The following is an 11,107-nucleotide window of genomic DNA, read 5'->3' on the forward strand; positions in this document are numbered from 1 at the left end:
TGGTGTTATATCATTCAGGCCAGGCAGTTATTAATCTCTCCTGCATGATCAATTTTCAAACGATTGGCACTTCTCTGGATTAAAAAGGATGCCATCTATACATTTCTAACCTGGTAAAGCCCGAGAAAAACGAGGGTCACACTTTTTTTCTCTCTACCCTTGATATTTTCAGTCTTCAATAAAAAGCTTTCATTTGTTTGATCTTCTAAAATCTTTTGCATTTGACACACAAATTAATCTGGCATCAAAATAAATAACACGTGATTTGGATCCACTCCTAACCTAATTCTGTCAAATAGGGTTGATATCACTATAACTAAACCACCAGTTGGGCAGACAGGATAGTTCAGTGACATATGTCATATGTTCAATTTTGTGTTCCATTTTGTGTTTTTAAACGGTTAAAATTCAAGATTCAAGGTTTTGCTAAAATGCAGAGCTCCCTGAAATTACTCATTCACCCAGTATGTCAGTAATACCTGAAAGCACTGTAAATGAATATGTGGTGGATTGTGAAACAATATTTTTGCAGAGAAATGTAATTGGTCATTTTACGTACGTGTTTCTTAACTTTGTTGGAACTTCTGCAGTAGCAGTTTGAAGACCACGGTACATACTGAAGTTAATAAAATAAATTTACAGCCAAAAAGAAAATAAGACATTTGAACAGACTGTGCAGCTTTAAAATGTTCAAGTTGTTTAATTTGATGGATGTCAAATTTGGACACAGACCACCAAGTGTGTTATAGAAAAGACAAGATCAATGTGGGGGTGTTTCTGCTGGACGTTTTGATGAAATCTGTCAGCAGGGTTGTGCTGCTTTCTCATTAGTGACTAGAACTGGAGAAAAGTGGACTGACAGCGCAGTTAAACTTTGATAAGAGGGTAAAGGTTTTTATATTTAACGTTCTGCTCATATGGCACTCCACAAGTGGTCCTTCGATTTATAAACTGGTTCTTTTATACCCTTTATGTTGCTTTTTTTTTCATTTATTACATTTCAAATAAGATATATTTACAATAAATAAAAAAAGAATGGATCTTTAAATGTTTTAAGTGAAAACTCCATTAGAAATTGTGTTATAAGCATTTGATTTTTGATTGTCTTTTCAATGGTTTATTTCAAGCAATCAAATAAGAATAATACACAAACTTAGGATAATTAGACATATGAACAAATATTGCTTGAAAGGGAGTGGAAGGAAGCGAACTTATATAATCCCACCCCTGTTCTACCGTAACAATTTTATTACATGATTGATCATTATCCGGTTCCTAGATTTTATCAGACAGAATTAAGAATCCTGAAATATCAAGAAAGCACATGACAAAGATGAATTACTTAAATTATTATGTAAGACAAAATCCACTTTTAAGTCACTTGAAGATTTTTTATTTAGCCGCCGTGAGCCACAGACGTCCGTGCTGTAACCCGGAACCGGAAAACATGTTCCTGGTATCTTTCTGATGGAGGACATACAGTATATAAGGAAAATGTAACTTAAACTTGTACATCTGAGTATGTCTTTATTCAAATCGTGGTGAACCAGGAGTTAACAAAAAACACCATAGCTGGAACTTAAACCTTACTCCACACCAACAGCCCCACCCCCAAGTTCAGAGGCAAAATTCTAATGAACTAATGCCGCTCTGCAGAAACTGTCCTAGAAATTGACACAGGGTTTTTTTGTTTGTTTTTTTTTTTTTTTGTTTCGTTTTTCCTAAGAATAGCATGGTTTTAATTCAAAGACCACTGGGAATGCTTTGAAAATAGCTCAGAAGATGATTGGAGTGAGACTTATTCTTTTTTAATGTTGTTTTTTTGTCAAGATGATCCCCAAAGCAGAAGCAGTCTTTTTTTTTTTTTTTTACATGTTTAAGATAGAAAGGCATCTGTGTCTTTCTACCTATTTCCTTTTCTTGACTGCTGTTTAGAACAGTCTTTTGGATCTTTGATGCTGCTGTGTCCTGCTGGACAATTGGGTTTGCACACCATTCCACCATGACTTCATATTGATTTTCAAAGGGTTGTAAGCAGTGAAAACAAAACAACACAGGTTTCTATGTATTTATTTCATGGCTTAAAATGAAATAATAATAATTAAAAGACCCCCGGGAACACATTAAAAACAGATCAAATAATAATCAGAGTAATAAGCACGTTGACATTCTCCTACATATGTGATCTTTTTTTTTTTTTTAAGTGTTGGTAGGTGGCTTTAGTCCTTGTCAAAAACCTCAGTCCTTTATTTGGGCTTTTAAATAAGCTTGTTTATGAAACTTTTTAAACATGTTATGTGCTTTAAAATGCCATTTCAAATTTTGATCAAGCAACACAAAGGTCTGTTTGACACACTTGGTGTGATTCTAAAATATTTAGTGAGGAGAAAAAGAGCAGCAGAGCCTTGTTAATGTCAAAGGTAGCTTGCTGGACAGGATCATTATCATCTACGTGCTTGCACAGGCTGTAAACTCGTCAGCCTTTTAAGGAAAGGTTTTCACACACCTAACAGTACAAGGACTGCGGTAGGGATACTAGACAGGTCTGGGGAGAATGCCCACACAGTAGAGGTCTGCAGTGCTATTCCAGTCTGAACGCACAATGAGGACATTGCCACAGCATCTCAGTCAGATTTAAGCAAAGACAGTGGCAAGCCCCTAACCTTTTTTAAGCCCTCTTCCTGGAAAGTAGCTTCAGATCATCGTACTACCACATCATGTTTGATTGTCAAGCTATGGTCAGACCAGGCATGTGACATGTGTTCAAAAACCATCGTTTAGCCCGTTCTTTAGCTCTATACTGATATATGAAAGACTTGGTGTCAAATCATTCCACCAAGGCACAGACGGCAATTATTTATTTCTTCTCCATGATCAATTTTCAAGTGATTGGCACTTCTATGAATAAAAAAAGGGAAGCCATCCCATACGTCACTACCAGATCCGAGTCCCTGATTGGTCAAAGTTGGACCTGGTTTAACTTGCAACAAATGTTCTCTGGACGCATGTAGAGCCAGAAAACTGTCTTAAAAATTTGAATAGCTACATGTAAAGGCCAGATTTTTGAACGTAGAAGCTCGAAACGTGCATATACACCTTCACCTACACACCTTGAGAATGTAAATTCAGCCTAATGTTTGTTGTATAATTTTCATGTCAATAATCACACCATAATCCACTAAATGCATACTTTCGTTTTTACTATGGTACACAGAATATGTGGCATAACTATTTCTTTTTAATTGTGACACTAACCTGATTTTTTTTTCCTTGATTATAGATTTTCTTTAAAAAAAATCCTGTATGTGACATATTTTTCCTATTTTATCTTTATTTTCCAATATTAAACACCTAATATTTACGTTTGTATAAATACAAACGTAAATATTAGGTGTAAATTTACTGAAATTGTGGTTCTGTATTTTTAAAATATTTCTTAAGTAATTTTACAACACTGCCGCTATCAGAGGTTTTCTTGCATGGTTTTTTCAAAGGCCATGAGAAGTTTTTGACGTCTGTAATAATGCTTGCTTAGACATTGCCTGTTATTGTATTTTGTGTTCAGAATGTTACAGCTGTGGTACGCAGCCTGAATTTGAACAAAATAAGGAAAAAAAACTTGAATGTCAGAGAGGGAACGTTGCCAACATCTAACATGAACACACAATGACAATGCACTCTTAAATGGGTTCCTCTGGTACAATAACTAGTTATTTATGGTTAAATTAAAAGACAAAAAGCCCATTTTTGCAACCAAAAAAACTGTGCACGCCTAAGGTAGTTACAATTTATACGTTTATGGATCTGTAAAAACTGTGTTAATATTCTTTAAACTTAATTCTTTGTAGTTTTTTATCTTAATTAAAAAAACAAATCATGTCAATTTGTCTGCACCTATGTTTAGTTTTAAACCTAACATGTTTACTGGAAACCTCAAAAAGAGTTGCCCTTTACTAAAACTCCTCATAGATTCTTTTAATTTTTCAAATCATCAATCATCAGCTGAATAATTTCTAAAAGGGTGTGTATTTAGTAAAAAAAAAAACATTTAGGAAAATTAGACGTTGCAAGAAGTATTTCTTCAAAAATAAGTATCTGACTAGTGGGCTAAGTTCAACAGGGAGCTTAGTCCTGAACTTTTTATTTTTCTTGTACGCACAAGATCAATAATTTTAGCCAACATGCGTGCAGGATACCATGATTTGGACACAAACTAAAGCACATGTGAGTAAAAAACAAATGGCTTGTTTGCACAGGATAAAAAAACAACTGTAAAAAGTTGTTTCTATAGAAAAACTATGAAAGTATTGATTTTGTCTGCAAATACGTTAGCACAAGCAAGGCATTAGAAACAAATTATGCAGGATTTAAGAAAGAACATGCTAATAAAGAAAAAAACAGAAGTTACTTTATAGGGACTCTATTTCTACACCCACAAAAGAAGTGCCTCCCAATTGAAAATATGAAATTTCACAGAAAATATCTGTAGAATATACAATTTATATACAAAGGACCAACTGATCTAAAAAAGCAAAAATAAATCTTGCTGTAAAAAAAAGAAGAAGTGAGCAGCATGCTTTATTTAGAGTTTTATATTTTCTTCTGTGTGAGACGAATGAACTGAAAGCGGCAGAAAATATCCCCACTGTGTTCTCAACAAAACAGACTAATGGGAACAATAAACATAGATGTGGTAATAGCAAGTTCAACAGTTTCCAAGAACATTTGCATACAATTTCCATGAAGATGTCAACAGATTAAATTGGAGCCTAGTAGGCTAAACAGCATCAGGTCTGACTAAGCTCCTTATGAGGCAATAAAATTAACACATTTCATGTAAAAAGATGGACAAGTAAGAAAACTCCAGATAGGTGTTACTTGGGCTTCATAAAGAATATTTTGTAGCTCCTGCTTTCAAAACAAACTGTTCTGTTGAATATAAAAGATTCGTTTTTGTTGATGACAATGATGATCGCTTCTTAATTTGAGTGGCAAGGAAGAAGTCATAAACTTGCTCTTATGGTTTGAAACTCGAAGTTTGTGGGTTTAGCTTTTGATTTTTATCAAAAATGTTTTCTGCGAACCTGTGATCCATATGTTCAGGGTAAACATCATCCACTTCAAAAAGTACCCGCTGTTCCATGCTTTTAAAGCAGATTCCCTTTATTTTCCTGGACTCAGGACAAGTAGTCAGTAAAACCTATTGCTCTGCATAGCCGTTCACCAGACACACACACAAAACTGCAACTTTAAATTTCCAGGTATTCTCCCGAGGATGTAGTTTGAACTGTAGGGGTGGATTACTCAGAAAAACACAGTTTACACGGAAAATAGTGCAAATGATTTATAGGAGAACCAGAAGACTGTACATAAAGTGCAGATAAACTTTCATAACAGCACCAAGCAGCCCACAAATGTTTAAATTAAATATAAACAATATAACTAAACTGTCAAAAAATAAAAAAATAAATTGTCTAGCTTTAGGGTTGTGTCATTCAGTGAACTTGCACGGTTTACTTCCAGTTCAAACCATTTGCAAATTGCAATATTTGAAGAGGTGAAATTAATCTAAAAGAGAGCACTGTGAGCATAAGAAATCAGCTCCCTGCAGCTGAAGGGGGAAGAAAAAGAGAAGCAGAAACGTCAACATTACAATTCTTGCTCCAAGCACTACACAAATAGAACACAAAACAACTGCAAAATAAATTTGAATATACTGCCATTTCAATCAAGAGAAACTTGTAAAACATAGAGGGAAGTTGAACCAATATTATTATCGGGATTTGTCTTTGGACAGATTCTTATGGCCTGCAGCCGTCCTGGTCTGCAAGGACCAGACTGTTTTCAGAAGTCCTCTTTCTTACTGCGCCTTTGAGCCAAAATTTCACCCCCACCACATACTTACAAACTCACCGAATATGTGCAGGCTCCTAGTACCGGCTGAAAATGAATTTTTGACATATTGAACCACTTCCCACAAAAAATGCCAACAATACAGGAGGCAAAACCATCAAAAGAAAGAAGTGCCAAAATTTCCTATAGGGAATTTTTTTCTTTTAAAATCAACAAACAAGGTCAAAACACCGAAGTCTGGGATATCCAAAGGAAGTTTTAACATTATTGTGGGATGGCCACAGAACCTACAGCTTCATGGTCCGTTACTGGCAAAGTATGAAATTTTTCCACAATATGGGAAAAGACAACTCTTCTTTTAGCCATCTTCACAAAATTTCTCCAACATACCACAAGGTTAGATCTACAACCACAACCAAAGTTTTGTTAGTCTTTGACCTCGGGAGGAGGCTCATCTTGAGTTAAAAAAAAAAAAAAAAACGTTTTCAAAAACAGGACCAACTCCAAATTTAAAATGCTCCTAAGGATTTTAATCTCTCTTCCTAACTCCTTGAACATCATTGGGATGCTACTTGCGGAAAAAATGCTGGAAATAGAAGCTGTATTTGAACAGTGTTAGTGTGGCGCGCTTGCAAAGGTGCCGTTCTCCTGTTGCCTGTGCGTTTTTACTGGAATATTGTAAACATTTTGTAGATGAATCCCTGGCTCAAGCTGAACAAAACAATATAATTTATGATATGAACATAATGAATGTGGGTGTTATTAACATAAAAACTCTGTTGCCAAGGAAATCCAAAAATTAACTTTCACAGATCCTTCTAAAAACTACATGAGGTTTGTCAACCCCAGGCAACCAAAAAAATAAAATGGTCACTATGCAAATAAAACCAGAAGAAAAATCTGAAAATGACCAAAAATAAAAAAGCAACACTTTTGTTATTGCTCCCATTTTTTATGGTATGAAGAAGAGTGGACCAACATTCCAAAGGCCACAATAGACAACCTGATCAACTCTATGCGAAGGAGATGTGTCACACTTGATGAGGCAAATGGTGGTCACTCCAGATACTGACTGGTTGTCTGAGTCCCCTGACCCCCTCAATAAAACAAAACTGAAGATTTCAGAGTGGCCTTTTCTTGTGGCCAGTCTAAGGCACACCTGTGCAATAATCATGCTGTCTAATCAGCATCTTGATATGGCACACATGCGAGGTGGGATGGATTGTCTTGGCAAAGGAGAAGTGCTCACTATATTTCAGAGAACTGGTTATTTTGTGTATGTGGAAAATGTTTCACATCTTTGAGTTCATACCATAAAAAATGGGAGCAATAACAAAAGTGTTGCGTTTATGTTTTTGGTCAGTGTATATATATATATATATAGATATAGATATATAGATAACGATTTTTTTTTCTAGTAACCTGTCATAACTGATAGCAGTTTTTATTGATTTGGTTTTATATTGCCTTGATTACCCTAAGGTTAATTGAACTCTTGTGGTCTCTGTTTTGTGTTTTTCTGTGATCATAACACAAATCACAACAAAATTCCTGTAAGATTTAAACACTTTGGATCCAGTGGAAACTTTCCTTTGCAACATTAGAGTGTGGAAATCCAAATTGTTTCTCGAAGTCACCATAACACCATTGCAGCCAACTCCAAGTTTAGTCAGAAGCTTGCTGGTTTTTTCAATCCCCCATTTCATCTGTGGAGGGAGATGCTCCTCATTCAACATCCATTTTGACAGGAGGCTAATTCAGCCCCTACATGACTGATGTTACTTGACTTAGACCATTTTTTATATCTTCTTAGATCTGTTTGGTCTCGAACTTCAGTTTATTCAATAAATGATTTAGGATTCCATCAACATGCCTCTGGGTTCCTGCATTTGGGTCCTTCTCAAACTTCATCCTTTGACCAGCTGAATATCTGTCTGACACTTTTAGCCTGCAACTAAAGTTGTTTCATAGAGAATCCCTGTCATTTGCAGCTAGACTCTACTTAAAAAAAATTGATCACACAACTTGTAAAAAAATAAGGCAGTCAATGCGACATGAACGTTGAAAAGATCTCTTTTTTTGTGACTCGAAAGACATGAAGTGTCACTTAACTATGCAGTAAAAGGTTCACAGCCCTCAAGCCATTTCTATCCACTCCGTCAACCAAGTAAAGGTTCCAATGTGTATCCCTTGTATTTTTTGTCGAGGAACATTTTTTTTATGCAAGCAGTTTTCTTTGGCTGTCAGAAGCCTCTTGGTTTCAAATCCATCATGGCGTTAGTGTTTGATGGATGAATCTTTACCAAAATGCCAGAAGCAAACAGTGGCACAACCGGCTCTATCATTTTCTGTCAGTAGGGATCTGAAATGTTCAATTTAACCAAACATTTCTACAAAGTAGCCAGGAAAGTTGCAGTTGGGTTACTCCTTGAGTAAAGAAAACTTAATGTACTTTAATGTACACTTTATCTACGTCTGTGATACAGCAAAAGATAAATATACACTAAACAGACAGTGCACATGTATGTATGAACATTTTAATCTGATTAAAATCACAGTATTTAAAAGTAATATAACAAGCAGTCTTTCCTGCAAAAACTGGGCTATTAATAGACTTTGCTGTAAAGAATTGCAGCTCTTTCCTAAATGACACTAGAATATGTTTGCTGAACTTTATAATGTAATGACCATAGATTATACTATTTAGTTAAAATAAAAAAATAAACGTATAACAATACTATATAATTTTCATTTTGTTTAGATATTTCAAAATTACAAGTTTTTTTTCCAGTATGTTTTACATTAGCATTTTTGGAAGACGATTAGGCCATGCAAGTCCCAACAACTTTAACATATTAGTGACTGATTGTATAAAGAGCTAAAGGTCTGTACATAAATATCCACCTTTTACTGTTTAGATGATTAGACTGAAATGCTGATCTTTGGCTACAGTTACAGCAGAGAGATGTGTAGGATGGAGGAGCTTGTAGCTGGGAGTTGACAGAGATGTTGATCTTCTTTTCAGCCACTATCTGAACTCTCTAGAGGAGATGCTGTAGTAATGACTTCCAACTGAAGCTGCAGCTACTTCTCAGCAGGTGAACCTCAACAGGAATATATATCGATCAGACTAATGCACTGCTGGAAACTTTTCAAGTAAACCTGGAACTGTGGCTGAACTCAGGCAGACCATCTCCGAGGTGGTGAGGACATTCACGTTGGTCCTCTCAAAATGAATGGGACAATGCCTCCAGCCAGCAGCAGCTAAGCCACCAGACTGAGACCAGGCCTCAAAAGGTCTGGAGCTAAAAAGTTTACAGCCGGTAAAAACAAGGTGGATATAAATCCAATCTATATATGATGGCACTAGATGGGAACAACATAGCAGTTGAACATGAGCAAGAAGAGATAAAGAAATCACTGAAATGTAAACAAAAAAAAGCAAATTATTCAGGATCTTTTAAGTGAAATAAAACAAATAAATAAATGTAAGGAAGTGATTGCAATACCAAAGAATGGATGACATAATTAGAACAGAAAAATCACAGATACTAGGGCTCGATAATAGATCCATAAAAGTAGAGATTGATCTTTTCTGCTTTTCAATTTCTTGTGACCTAGCTGTTAAAAGGACATATTAACATCATTATTGGTACATCATGGTATTTTGTTTTTACGATGTAACTTTTTTTGGGGCCACAAATTAATAGTTTGTTTGTACAATTTAACTTTATTGAAGGAACAATCTACTTTTTTTGTACAAGGCATTCTATGAGCTCCATAATTATCAGTAAGACAAGTAGAAACAGTAAAAATAGGACGTTACTTTCATATGAGGTTGAAATACAACAGGAACAAAAATCAGATCCTTGAGTAATTAATTTAATTCATTTGAAGTATTTGACTCATAACAAAAAACATGGAAGACACATGTATGGGTAAGGAACTAAACATTTAGTAAAACTTTATGTTTCTTCCACATGAGACATGTTATGTTAAAGTCCAATGCAGGTATGAAATTTGTCATATTGACTTTTCTTTTAAATAAAATTAAGCAAATTTAGCAAAAAAACAATCACAGGAAATCCAAATGTATTAATATATATTTTCTGATGTAATGAGAATTTTACAAATAATGTCGAATGCACCTTAGAGAATATTACCATTCAACAAATATGGCAAAAGTTAAAAAAAGGGTTTAAATGTATAGACAAAAGACAACACTGAAAACCTTAAAATTTTAAAGACAGAGTTTGAATTACAATTGAAAAACACAAGTGATTTATCACAATAAAAAACAATGAAAGTCAAGAGTAAAATGTAAATAAAGAAATGAATAACAATTTTATTTTCTCATTGTAGTTGTACCCTTTTTTACTCCTGCCTTCATTATTAATAATCGTGTTTTTCTCCTTCAGTGTTCACTATTTCATGTTGTTTTTTCTTTCTGATTAATAAAGATGACAAAGTGAGTTTTTACAGGGATTGTGGTCTTTGGCTTGATTTATTTTCCATTATGTCTTCTTGGTTTTTGCCACGGTTTGCATTTTTTTCTCTGTTACAGTCACACCTGATTTCATTCACTAATTATCTACAGGTGTCTGAACTCAAAGTGATCATCCTCAGTGCATTTAAGTGTCTGGTTTTCAGTTCATTCTTTTCCAATCTGCTGCTCTTGTGTCACAGTTTGTTCATGTTGAAGTTTATTTAAAGTTTTAAGCTGATGACAACATTTCCCAATCCCTTGCAATTATGGCTCCAACACCATTGATTCCTAAGAGTTTTTTCCTCCCTTCTTTTTTTGGGGGGAGTTTTACCTCTTTCCAATTTTTGTTTTGTTCTTTTATCCCTCAACTTTGACTGAGTTTTAGGGGCACCAAAAAAGTTATAAAAGTAAAAATGGAAAAAATAAAAATAAAGAAGCGGCCCTCTACACCCAAACTTGTCTCTGAGCTCATTTTACATACAAAATTCTGCATTACCGACACCAAACCCTGGAAAACTGTCTAAACTAAATATTTTGGTTTTGAGTTTGCAAAAGGTTCTGAATTTCTTTGTTTTTGAAACCTAAAAATAAAGCTTCACAAAATTTTCCACATCTTTTTTCTTCGAGCATGGCTTCTAAAAACAGACAACTGGTGTTTTTTCTTGCTAATTCATGACTTGTTTCTCATAAATGTACGTGTTTTTAAGTCGTAAATTTACAACTTTATTCTTGTAATTTAACAGGTATGACCTTTTCTTGTAAATTTAG

The sequence above is a fragment of the Oryzias latipes genome, chromosome 15 (genome assembly GCF_053564925.1).
Source record: "Oryzias latipes strain Hd-rR chromosome 15, Olatipes_Hd-rR_3.1".
NCBI lineage: Eukaryota > Metazoa > Chordata > Actinopteri > Beloniformes > Adrianichthyidae > Oryzias > Oryzias latipes.